The sequence below is a fragment of the Petaurus breviceps genome, unplaced genomic scaffold, assembly GCF_028583685.1.
Source record: "Petaurus breviceps papuanus isolate PSGF00001 unplaced genomic scaffold, PetGlider_PUasm1.0 90701, whole genome shotgun sequence".
NCBI classification, from domain to species: domain Eukaryota; kingdom Metazoa; phylum Chordata; class Mammalia; order Diprotodontia; family Petauridae; genus Petaurus; species Petaurus breviceps.
The window spans coordinates 3,507,679-3,519,326 of record NW_027187316.1 but is presented as its reverse complement, the minus strand read 5'-3'; the positions used below and the strand labels follow the sequence as shown (position 1 = coordinate 3,519,326).

At 37.4% G+C, this 11,648-nt stretch overlaps 1 protein-coding gene across 1 annotated transcript in view; it reads right to left on the bottom strand.

Annotated features, from left to right (window-relative positions):
• The window catches only part of ADGRF5 (adhesion G protein-coupled receptor F5), a 158,753-nt gene that overhangs the window by 107,387 nt on the left and 39,718 nt on the right, over positions 1-11,648 (bottom strand). The window lies entirely within an intron of this gene.

Genomic DNA, 11,648 nt, shown 5'->3' with positions numbered 1-11,648 from the left:
TTTACAGAGGAGGAAGCTGAGGCCAGGAGAGAGGAAGTGACTTGTCTAAGGTGATATGCATTATGGATGTTAGAGCTAGGAAAAGAACCAGGGGTGTGTTGATAAATGCTTAATAACCAGCTCCTTGGGGGTGGAAAAATGTGCACTATATATATTTTAAAGTTGAATCTGTGTCATTAACATTTTCTCTATCATTTTCTTAAGTCTAGATGGGGGGGGGGGAAGTGTGTGGAGGGAGTGCATTGCAGACTCCCATTCTTTATTACCTGTGCTAGCTACTCAGACCAAATTGCTTAACCTCTCTGTATTTCAGTTTACTCATGTGTAAAATGGGAATATTAATATTCATATTTGCATACCTTACAAGGTTGTTGTAAGGGAAATGTTTTTATTATTCTTAAAATGTTAAACAAGCTAATTATTGTTAAGTTTAAATAGCTTTAAGCTACACTAAGACTTTTGGGACAGCCTCTATAAAACAGAATTATTATTACGTGAGTGCTTGAAAAATAATTGTGAATTGTGGAGTTTAGGAAAATCCCTCTGCCAAGTCTGTGACTTATAGTAGAGGAGTCCTAGGGAGAAGTGAAGTGACCTATCCAGGGTCACACAGCAATTGGATTTGAACTAGGATCTTCTTGACTTCAAAATCATCATTATATTCACTTCACAACAGCTTCCTCAAAGAATGTCCCTTGATTCATGGTATTTACATAAAGAAAGTTGCAATATAGGAAATAACACTCTTTATTACAACTTATTGAGAACATTAACCAGTATAAAACATTAACCACTATAAAAATATATTGAAAACACATTGAAAACTCATTGAGAGGCATTGACTGAGTTGCTTTATGCCTAGATCTATCATTCTATCTATCTATCTATCTATCTATCTATCTATCTATCTATCTATCTGTCTCTCTCTCTATGTATATACATATATATACATGTGTGTATATATATACATATATATATATATATATATATTTTTTGCCATTTTTTGTTTCACCAGGGCTAAACATGTGTCTGGCACATTGTGGCACTTAGTAAATGCTTGCTGACTGTCAAAAAAGTGACCTGGTGTCAGGACCTCAGTTCACTGTGTGACCCTGGACAAGTCATTTAACCCTGCTTGTGTCAGTTTCCTCAGCTATAAAATGAGCTGGAGAAGGAAATGGTCAACCATTCCAGTATCTTTGCCAAGAAAACCCAAAGTAGAGATACAACTGAAACATGACTGAACAATAACAATAACAAATAAGTCTCCTCTTCTCCAGGCAAAACATCCTTAGGTCCTTCAAGTGATTCTTAGGTGATATAATTTCAAACCCTTTCAACTAACTCTAATTCCTCTGAAAACTCTCCAGTTTGTGAATGTTCTCTCTAAGATGTAGCTATCAGAAACTAATTCAATATTTCAAATGTGCTCTGACAAAGAAGAGTAAGATATATTTCAATATCTATGTCAATATATAGATATGTATGTACACACACATATACATATATATACACAATGTGCACATACACACACATCACTTCCTTCATTTTGTGTCAATGCAGTCTAAGTTCATGTTAACTTTTGGGCCTATCATGTCCCATTTGGGACTCCTATTGAGTTTTCTATTCAATAGGAAAAAGTTTCACTGCACATGTAAGTTTTTAGGTAGGTAAATGTGTAAACCCATCTTTAAATAATCCTCAAAATATAAACTACTTGCAGAAGAAAATAGAAAGCAGTTTCACAAAAAATCAGGTTTAGTCTAGTCTTTTATACCGTACAGCACACACACACACACACACACACACACACACACACACATCTGACAGATGTTTCATCTGAATAGTAACAATCAGGAGAACCAGATCAGGTACCATTCACAGGTCTATATGTGGGGAAATCATTGACCCAACAAAGGATTGAGGCAATTACAAAAGATTAAATAGTTAATTGTAATGACATGGAATTGATAAGTTGTTGTTTTTTTTGCCTTTTGGAGGGCAATTGGTGTTAAGTAATTTTTTTTAAAGCAGTTGGGGTTAAGTAACTTGCTCAAGGTTACACAGCCAGTTATTTTTTTGTGTGGGTGCTGAGTATCTGAGGCCAGAACCGATCCCCAGTCTCCTGATGCTGGGGCCGACACTCTTACTCACTGCACCACCTGGCCGCCCCTGGTGTTAAGTAATTTGCCCTAGGTTACATGGCTATTTTGTGTGTGTGTGTGTGTGTGTGTGTGTGTGTGCTAAGTGTCTGAAGCTGGAACTGAACTCGGGTCATCCTGACTCTTGGGCCGGCACTTTACTCACTGCGCCACCTAGTCGCCCCCGAATTGATAAGCTTTTAATCAAATAAAATCAATGCAACTAGAATGATAAGGGATAATTTTGATAGGAAAATTATTTGCATCAAATATCTTTGATCGTGATATGATTCCAAGATATATAAAATACTAGCACAAATATATAACTGAAATCCATTCTCCAATTGAAAAAAAAGGTTAAAGTATACCAGAAAAAGTTCTGAAAAGAGTTGTAAACTGGTAAAAAGCATGTGAAAATGGTACAAATCATTAATAATAAAAGATGAAATTCAAGACTACTCTGAGGTTTTGCTCATATCTCAGCAAATTGACAAAGATGAAAAAAAAGCTTTATCTTGGAGGAGTTGTGGGAAGATAAAATAGTATAAACATTCTGCAGAGCATTTTGGTATTATATTAAGACAGTGTCTAAGATATTCATTATCATTTGAACCATTGCTTGGGATTGTTCAGATCCCATTGCTAGACATACACACCCAAGGAGGTCAATGATTAAACAAGGGTCCAGGTACACAAAAAAAAAAATATTTATTTATAATAGTGTTTTTTGTAGTACTGAGGAGATAGAAATGAAGTTGCTATCAATTAAAATATGATCAAACAAACTGTGGTACATGTATATAATGTAATACTACTGTTCTGTAAGAAATACTAATGTGAATAAAGAAACACAGAGAGACTGAACTGAACTGATGCAAAGTTAAGTAAGTGCAATCAGGAATATACAATGAAATATACAATATGAAAAATAAAATGAATATACAATGAAAGAACAATATCAAAATTGAAATGGAATTCTGTGAAATTATAGTGACCAAGGTTGAACTCAAAGAAGAGAGATGAAAATGTTCCTCACTCCCTTCCCAGCAGAGATGGGAAATTATGTGTGGAACACTGCATATAATATTAAAATATTTGGTTTATGTGCTGGTTAGTTGTGTTGCACTGATTCTCTTCTCTCCTCCCCCAGACCCCTTTTTATTCCTTATTTTAAAAAATTGCTCTCTGAGAAGAAGAGATTGGGAGTTTTTTTAAATATGGGTAGAAGAGGCAAATTCAATTCTGAAGTTTTCATTTTTCTAAAGAGTATTTGGAAATTTGTACTAAATGGTGCTTTATTAGAAGGTACCTAACAAATTTTACTTAGAGATAGAGCTAGAACTAGAATGAGAGTTCTCTGTGAAAAAGAAAAAGAAGATCCCTCAAAGTTAATAATCAAATTGCATCTTACACAAAAGGAATACACAAAATAGTTTGAACGAAAATGAGTTGTTGATTGATATGTCTTTTTATGTCACTTTCCTCAACCCCCATTTAAGGATTAGAAGCTTAGTTTTCCAGAGGCTTTTGAGCTCTTTCAATCAATTGGTGTCAGAGTATTTTATGTCTTTTGGGAAAAGCCCTCCATATTCATTGGTAAAAGAAGGTTTCATGATTATTTTTATCCTCAAACCAAGTTGAAATAAAAAAAATAAAAATAAACAAGAACAAACGCAATCAACCTGTAATTGATTTGTAAGGTTGGTCCTTAATAACAACTTCAAACTGATATCCATTTACTTTCTCTATTATATAACTATCCTCAGTAAACATTATTCTTGAATGCTAAAATATATTAAAATCAACCTTCCTCAGAAAGATTTAAAAACAAATAGCTTGTTTATCTTGAAGAGCAAGAGTGAAATATAAGAGAGTTCAAATATCTTGTATGATTTTAGAATGCCTTATGAAAACAGGGATTGAGCATAAGCATTTATCAAGCACCTACTATGTACCAAGAATTGTGCTAAGCACTTCACTTACAAAATATCTTGTGCTGCAAGATTGAATCTGCCTGGTACTCACATCACATCAATACCCTTTGTCCCTCTGATTGGAGTCCTTCTGATTAGAAGGCAGTACCATGGGCTCCTGGGCCTCTATTTAAAAAGGGGATTTAGCACTTTTCTCCTCATTTCCCATCAGTTACACTGCTTTTAGACTTCTTTAAATCTCTCCAAAGTGGCCCTCTGCAGGGTATCTTCCCTCCTTCCCCACCTTCTCCTCCTACTCCCCTTTCAGTTTCCTTTTATATGTTATCTTCCCCCATTAGACTATAAGCATCTTGAGGGCAGGGACTGTTTTGATTTGTATTTTTATCCCTAGTGCTTAGTACAGCATCTGGTACAAAGAAAGTACTTAATAAATGTTTATTGACTATTATCTCACTTGATCCATTTGATATTCTTTTTTTAGATAGCATTTTATGGTTGTAAAATTCTTTCATATGTGTTGATTCTCATAACTCATGAAGTAAGCTATTAATTAAAATAATAATAAATTAATAATGCCTAGAGGCATTATTATTCTAACTGCCTCTAGAATAAAATAAACATTCCTCTATTTCAACATTTAAAGCCCATGAGAGTTTGGCTGCCATTTGCTTTTCCAGATTGATTATATGAAATACTCCCTCATGTGACCTATCTTCTAGCCAAAATGGCTCACATATTAATTCCTGTATGTGACATTCTGTCTCTTATCTCCATGCCTTGGCAAAGGGGTGCCTGAATGCTTCCCTTCCCTACCTTCTGCAAGAAGGCTTTCCCAGTCCTTCCTAATACTAGTACCTCACCTCTACATATTAGCTTTGATTTATCCTATATATTGCTTATTTGTACCTAGTTGTTGCTATCTCCACCATGATCATGAGCTCCTTAAAAGCAAGGACTGCATTTTTCTGCCTTTCTTTGCATCCTCAATTCTTGCATAATACCTGGCACATAGTAGGTACTTAATAAATGCTTAACAAATGACTTGATTGACTTATCTCAACCTCCTAGAATCTCTGGGTCCCTTCAAGGTTCAGATCAAGTGCAACCCACTTAACCCTTCCAGATCATCCCATCCGCCCATTAGAGTTAGTTCATATTTATTTGTTTTTACTAATTCACATAGATGTTATTTCTACCTAGTACAATATAATCTCCTTTAGAAAAGAGATCTCTTTGCTTTTTTGTCTTTGCATTTCCAGGGTCTGGTACAGTGCCTGGCACATAGGAATTTAGTAAGCATTGGTTGACTTGAATTGAATTCCATAGACTTACAGAATTTCAACTTTGGAAAGTGCCTTAGTGATTCTCTGGTCAATCACCTCATTTTACCAGTAAATTCCAGAGTGAGAGAAGTGATTTCCTAAAGTCACAGTGTTAGTAAGTGGTAGAAATGGGGCTCGAAACCACATCTTTGCTTTTGAACCCCAGTGGTCTTTCAACTACACTTTTCTGCCTTTCTCAATATTCTTATTTTCCCCACTTAATAGTATTTTATTTTTTTCAATTAAATGTAAAGATAGCTTTCAACATTCACTTTTATATGATCCTGAGTTTCAAATTTTCCCCCTTTCATCCCTCTCGTCCCCTCTTCCCAAGACAGCAAACAATCTGGTATAGGCTATACATGTACAATCATATTAAACATATTTCTACATTAGTCATGTTGTAAAAGAAGAATCAGAACAAAAGGGAAAAACATACTTCCTCAGTATTCTTAATCTTTTTTTCTGTCATGTCTTTTGAGAATCAAATCAAAGTTAATTATAAAACAAGGTTAATTATAAAAACAAGTATAAGTCTGTCTAGATATGAAAGCCAATAAATGCCCATGAGGGATGTTTGTGCAGAATGTATAGCCCTTTAAATAGGCTAGATCTCTAACTCTCCCAAACCTCTACTTGGCCAGTAAGCCAGCTTGGCCTTGATGAGCACAAGGATAGATACTGATAACCTTTATGGCACAAAGACCTTAGGTCAGCTCTATTTTGACGTTGCCATATTGAAGCCCGGAAAGCTCTCCTCTGGCACTGACCTGACTTTATGTGAGGAAGGAACCAGCAAATAATTCAGCAGTTTTTACAGTATCCAGTCTTGTTCTTATCTTTCATGTGTATATCTTGGCAAAAGCCTCTGTTAATGGGAATCGGTCATATTTCTTCGAGGCTGCAAAATCCTAGGTTTGACTTGGACACACCGTTCCTGGACCAGTGCCATTGACACAGGCTGCACATTGTTCTGCACGTGTACTAACATTTCCAGAAAAACTCATGTTTCTCCTATTTCTGTTTGAGTTGACACCACTGATTTCAAAGGCAGAGACCATGATTCATCTAAATATTTTATATCCCCCAAGACCTAGCATAGTGGGCATTTAACAAATATCATTGAATCACATCCTTCTCACCTGACTACAGTAAGAGCACTTGATCTGGAGTCAGAAAGACAAGCTTAAATTTGTCTCAGACACTTACTACGGTAGCTCTGTTACTCTAGGTAAAAGTCATTCAAACTCATTCAGTCTCAGTTCTATATCATTTGCAAAGTGGGAATAATAATCACACCAACCTCCTGGGTCATTGTTAGGGTCAAATGAGATTATATGTGTAAAGTATAAAACTTAAGGAGTTATATACATGTCTACAAGTATTATTATTCATCAAAAGGAAACTACTATTTCCTCCATATAATCAATTATTTTCTAAGGGCTTATTATGTGCCAGGCACTATGGTAGGCACTACAAACACAAGATGAAACAGTCTTTGATATAAAGAAATTTTATATTGTGTAAGAGGATTCCTCTGTTCTTATATAAGTGTATAAAGAATAAATTGTTGTTTCAGTCATTCAGTCATATTTGACTCTTTCTGATCCCATGGACCATAACATGCCAATATGATCCATGGATTTTCTTGGCAGCAGAATATATGATAGTTTAAAAAAAAGGTGGTTAGGGAGGTAACTAGCAATTAACACCACTCCTCAAAGCTTCACACATTGACCTAGTCATTCTTTTTCTTTCTCCCTCCTATTATTGTTCTTGTGAGACAAAAATGTTGCTTTTGCTACTGCTGCTGCCAGATAACGGGGTGTGCACATAAATGCTGGTAGGAAAGGCTAGTGCATATCTGACAAATGCTATTAGTTGCTAGCAATGATCAGTCCTGTAGATAACAGGCAGGTTGCTAGGGCTGCTACTGCAGGGTGTGCTACTATGGTCTTCTGACCATTTTTTGTCACTATGGAAATATCACTCAACCTAGTCCCTAACTATTTTTGTCCCATCCCAGATTACTTCAAAATAATAATAGTTGACATTTTATAGACTTTAAAAGTTTACAGAGCACTTTTCATGTATAATCCTATTTAATCTTCTCAACAACCTGGTGAGGAAGGTGCTATTATGCTTCCCATTTTGCAGATAGAGAAACTGAGGCTGAGAGAGGTTAAAGTGATTTGCCCACTATCACAAAGCTAGTAAGTATCTCAGATAGAATTTGAATTCAATTCTTCCTGACTTAAATTCTAACAATTATTTAACCTGAACCAATTAACTAGTAAGCATCAGAGGCGATATTTGAACCCAGGTTGACACTCCCTTCATGTCAACCATTCCATCTTTTACTAAGCTATATTGTCTTTCTTTTTTTTTTTATTAATTTGTTTCCTTAGGAGGTATGTTCCACACACATTTTATTTTGTCTTATTTTTAAAGGTAAAAAAAATTTCTTTTTGAAGGGGAGAGGGCAGAGCAATTAGGGTTAAGTGGCTTGCCCATGGCTAGTAAGTGTTAAGTGTCTGAGGCTGGATTTGAACTCAGGTCCTCCTGACTCCAGGGCCAGTACTCTATTCACTGCACCACCTAGCCTCCCCTAAAGGTAAACATTTTTACAATATAAGGAACTGCTTAAATAAATATCACCTTTTTTTCCTTTGGTCTTTCACAGCAGTATTATTGTCTTTGTGGAGTTAAGACTAAATAATCCTGTAATGGATTTTAATTGCAGCAATGTTATAGTGATGTATAACAAATAAAACTAAAATATAAATATAAAAAAATAAATAAAGGCAAACATTTATTGAATACTCAAGTCATGAGAGATTTTTATTCAGCAAACTAAAGAAACTAAAATTTAACTAAAATAATTTTTAAAACTTTGAAAATGCAAACTTTGCAAAGAGCTCCTTTTTTTGCTTTTTGGAGCGGGGAGGGCAGGGCAATTGGGGTTGTTACTTGCCCAAGGTCAGCTAGTAAGTGTTAAGTGTCTGAGGTCAAATTTGAACTCAGGTCCTCCTGACTCCAGGGCAGATGCTCTATTCACTGCACCACTTAGCTGCCCCAAAAGAGCTCCTTTTAATCAGACCCTTTCCCTATCCACAAAGTATAGAACAACCTTCTAAGCCTTAGCTAAAAGTTTGGCTTAGCTCAGAAATAAAGGATCTTTGCAACTGGACTCCACTTCATTAACTCTAGATTTTACCATAAAGGGCCAGAGATGGAGGTTGGTAACCAGAGGCATATGATTTGAAAATGTAAAATGGGATTTTGTTTGTGCTTTTCTTGTCCCAACCAGCTGGAGCTACTGGGCTATATTGGCTGAGTCAAATAAAGCCAAGACACCAGAGGAGCCAGAGAAGGTGGAGGAGGGGGAGGAGAATATGGGAGAGTGTAGGCATTTTGTTGTCCTTTTTGCAGCTGTTTGTGGGCATGAGTGTGGGTCTCTTGGGAGCAGTAAGGAGGAGGGCAGACAACCAACTTGCTTTTGACCAGAAATGGGCTCCACTAAGCAAAAGTGCCACCAGACCAATGCAGTGCCTAGGAGATATTCTGGAAGAGAGTCATAGAATCACTGGGATTAGGAGACCAGACTAGGCAAAGAGACCAAGACCCAGGATGCATCTTCTTCTGTCTCTGGCACCACAGCTCTCAGAAGCTATAGAGCAGAAGTGGATAGGGAACCAAAGAAGAAAGCAACTATTGTCCTCAAAGACAGGGAAAGCTTCTCCCAACCCAGCAGGGTTCTGGATCCTAGGTAGCCCCACCACAGGATGCTGGCATGTTAGGGTACTCCTGAGCACACTGTTACATAGACCTATGCTTATTTCATGTTTGCTCACCTTCCAAGAGAGTAGCTAAAAGAACAGAAACTATAATTCAAATTTGTGCACTCTGTATCCACCAATAATAACAATTACTAGCATTTAAATAGTACTTTTTTCATACATTATCTCAATGGAACCTCACAATAATCCTATGATGTAAGTGCTATTATTGTCCTCATTTACTGATGAACAAATTGAAACTGAGAAAGGTTGAGTGACTTGCCTATGGTTACATAATCAGTAAGTGACTGAGGTAGGATTTAAATGTTGTTGCTGTTCAGTCATATCCATCTCTTTATGAACCCAATTGGAGTTTTCTTGGGAAAGATACTGGAGTGGTTTGCATTTCCTTCTCCAGATCATTTTACAGATGAGGAAACTAAGGCAAATAGAGTTAAGTGACTTGCCTAGGGTCATTCAGTTAGTAGGTGTCTAAGGCCAGATTTGAACTCAGGAAGACTCTAGACCTGCTCCTCTATCCACTGCACCATCTAACTTCCCCTTGAGCCCTAGTATTCCTAAATCCAAACTCAGCACTCCCAACATTATATCACCAATTGGTTTATTGTTGTATTTGATCTTCATAGCAACCATGTGTGATAAGAATTATTATTCCCATTCTATAAATGAGAAGGTTGAGGTGAAAAGACATTTGGTGACTTGGTTGAAGTCACATAGTTACTCAGGGATAGATCTAAGACTCAAACCTAAATTCTGAGGCTTCATAAAGCTCAGGTCCTGCTAGGTCTTCTCTAAACTGAGAATAATACTCAAATATCTGTTAACTTTAACCTCCTTGTTTTATAGAGGAAGCAGGGTATAATGGGAAAAGCTCTGGCTTTGAGTCCCACAGGATGCAAGGAAGAACTTTAACTAAAAGATCTAAAACATCAGAGTAGTTCATGGGTCAGGGATGGGAGAGGTGGGGAAAATCTGACCTCAAAGCTTTTCAAAAGATTTTCTAGAAAGCCTTAGGACTCAAAAGGTAGAAGAGGCCTTCTGAATCATCTGGTTGAACCCATCCATGTACAGATGAGTCCCATTTCTGATGACTACTAGGCGTTAGTAGTGGACAGAATCCTTAATGGACCCTTTCCAGCTTCAAAAAGATGAGCCTATCAACCCATGATTCCTAAGACTCAGTTTCCTTATCTATAAAATAAGGATAAAAATATTCATACAGAATTGTTGCTGTTGTTTGTCCTTTGTTTTCAAACAGGACTGATGACATCAGAGGTTGATTTTTCACTACAGGAATTGGATTTAAGTGAAGCAGAGTTGCACAAACTCATCAGGCTCACCCTCTCTTCCAGAGGCATCTCATCCAATGGCAAGGAAAAAGCCAGGACAACTGGAGATGGCCCAGGATGCACCTTGGTGTCTTCGATGTCTGACCAAGCTCACAGTGCCTGCTTCAGCCTCCTTCATGGTCATAGGAACAAATTACACAGAACTACATACTCGGTCAAGTGCTATGTGAACATGACTGAGCAGAGTGTTGGACCTGGAGTCAGCAAGACCTGGGTTTGAATTTTACCTCAGACAGTTACAAGCAAGACCAAAGGCAAGTAGCTTAAGCACTCTGAGTCTCACTTTTCCCCTCTGTGAAATGGGGAAAATAATTACACCTACCTCACAGAGGTGGTATTTAGGCTCTATTGAGCTAATGTATGTGAAATTCTTTGTTAACCATATATAAATGTGAGCAATTATTAACTGAACTCAGAAATTATTTATTGTTGGATTAATTAATTAATGAACAAGCTTTTGTTAATTGCCCACAATGGGCCAGGTAGTGTTCTAGACTCTAGAGATGGAAAGAAATCTATTTAGAAGAGTCAATGAGCAGCCAGATGGGTCAGTGGATAGAGCACAGGTCCTGGAGTCAGGAGGACCTGAATTCAAATCCAGTCTCATACCTTGATGCTTACTAGCTGTGTACCCTGGGAACCCTGATTGCCTCCAAAAATTAAAAAGAAAGGCAAGGATCTTTAGAAGTCTGTAGCAGACAAATCTTGGTTCTGAGGAAGAGCAAGCTTCTTCTGGCAGGCTCTCTTGAGGACACCACCCCCTCCACCGGGCTGGACCTGAATGGAATCCCCAGGTCAGAGGAGTCCCATCATGGGTGGTGGTGGGCGGTAGCTTCCTTTTCAATAGCCTACACCCATAAACAAACTTTAGTCATCGCTCCCTCTCAACAAGTCAACAAACAGCAAGCATTCCCATCACATCTACATGTTCAAGGAGCAAACCCTCCCTTCCCCCTCCTTCTCCTTCCTCTCCCTGCCCCACTTGGTGTCTGTTTCCTACTCTACCAGATGGAATAGTATCATGTGCTATGATGGGAAAAACCTCAGTTCGCCATAAGAACAAACAGCAACCAGGACATGAGGTGATGCTGGAGCTGGAGGA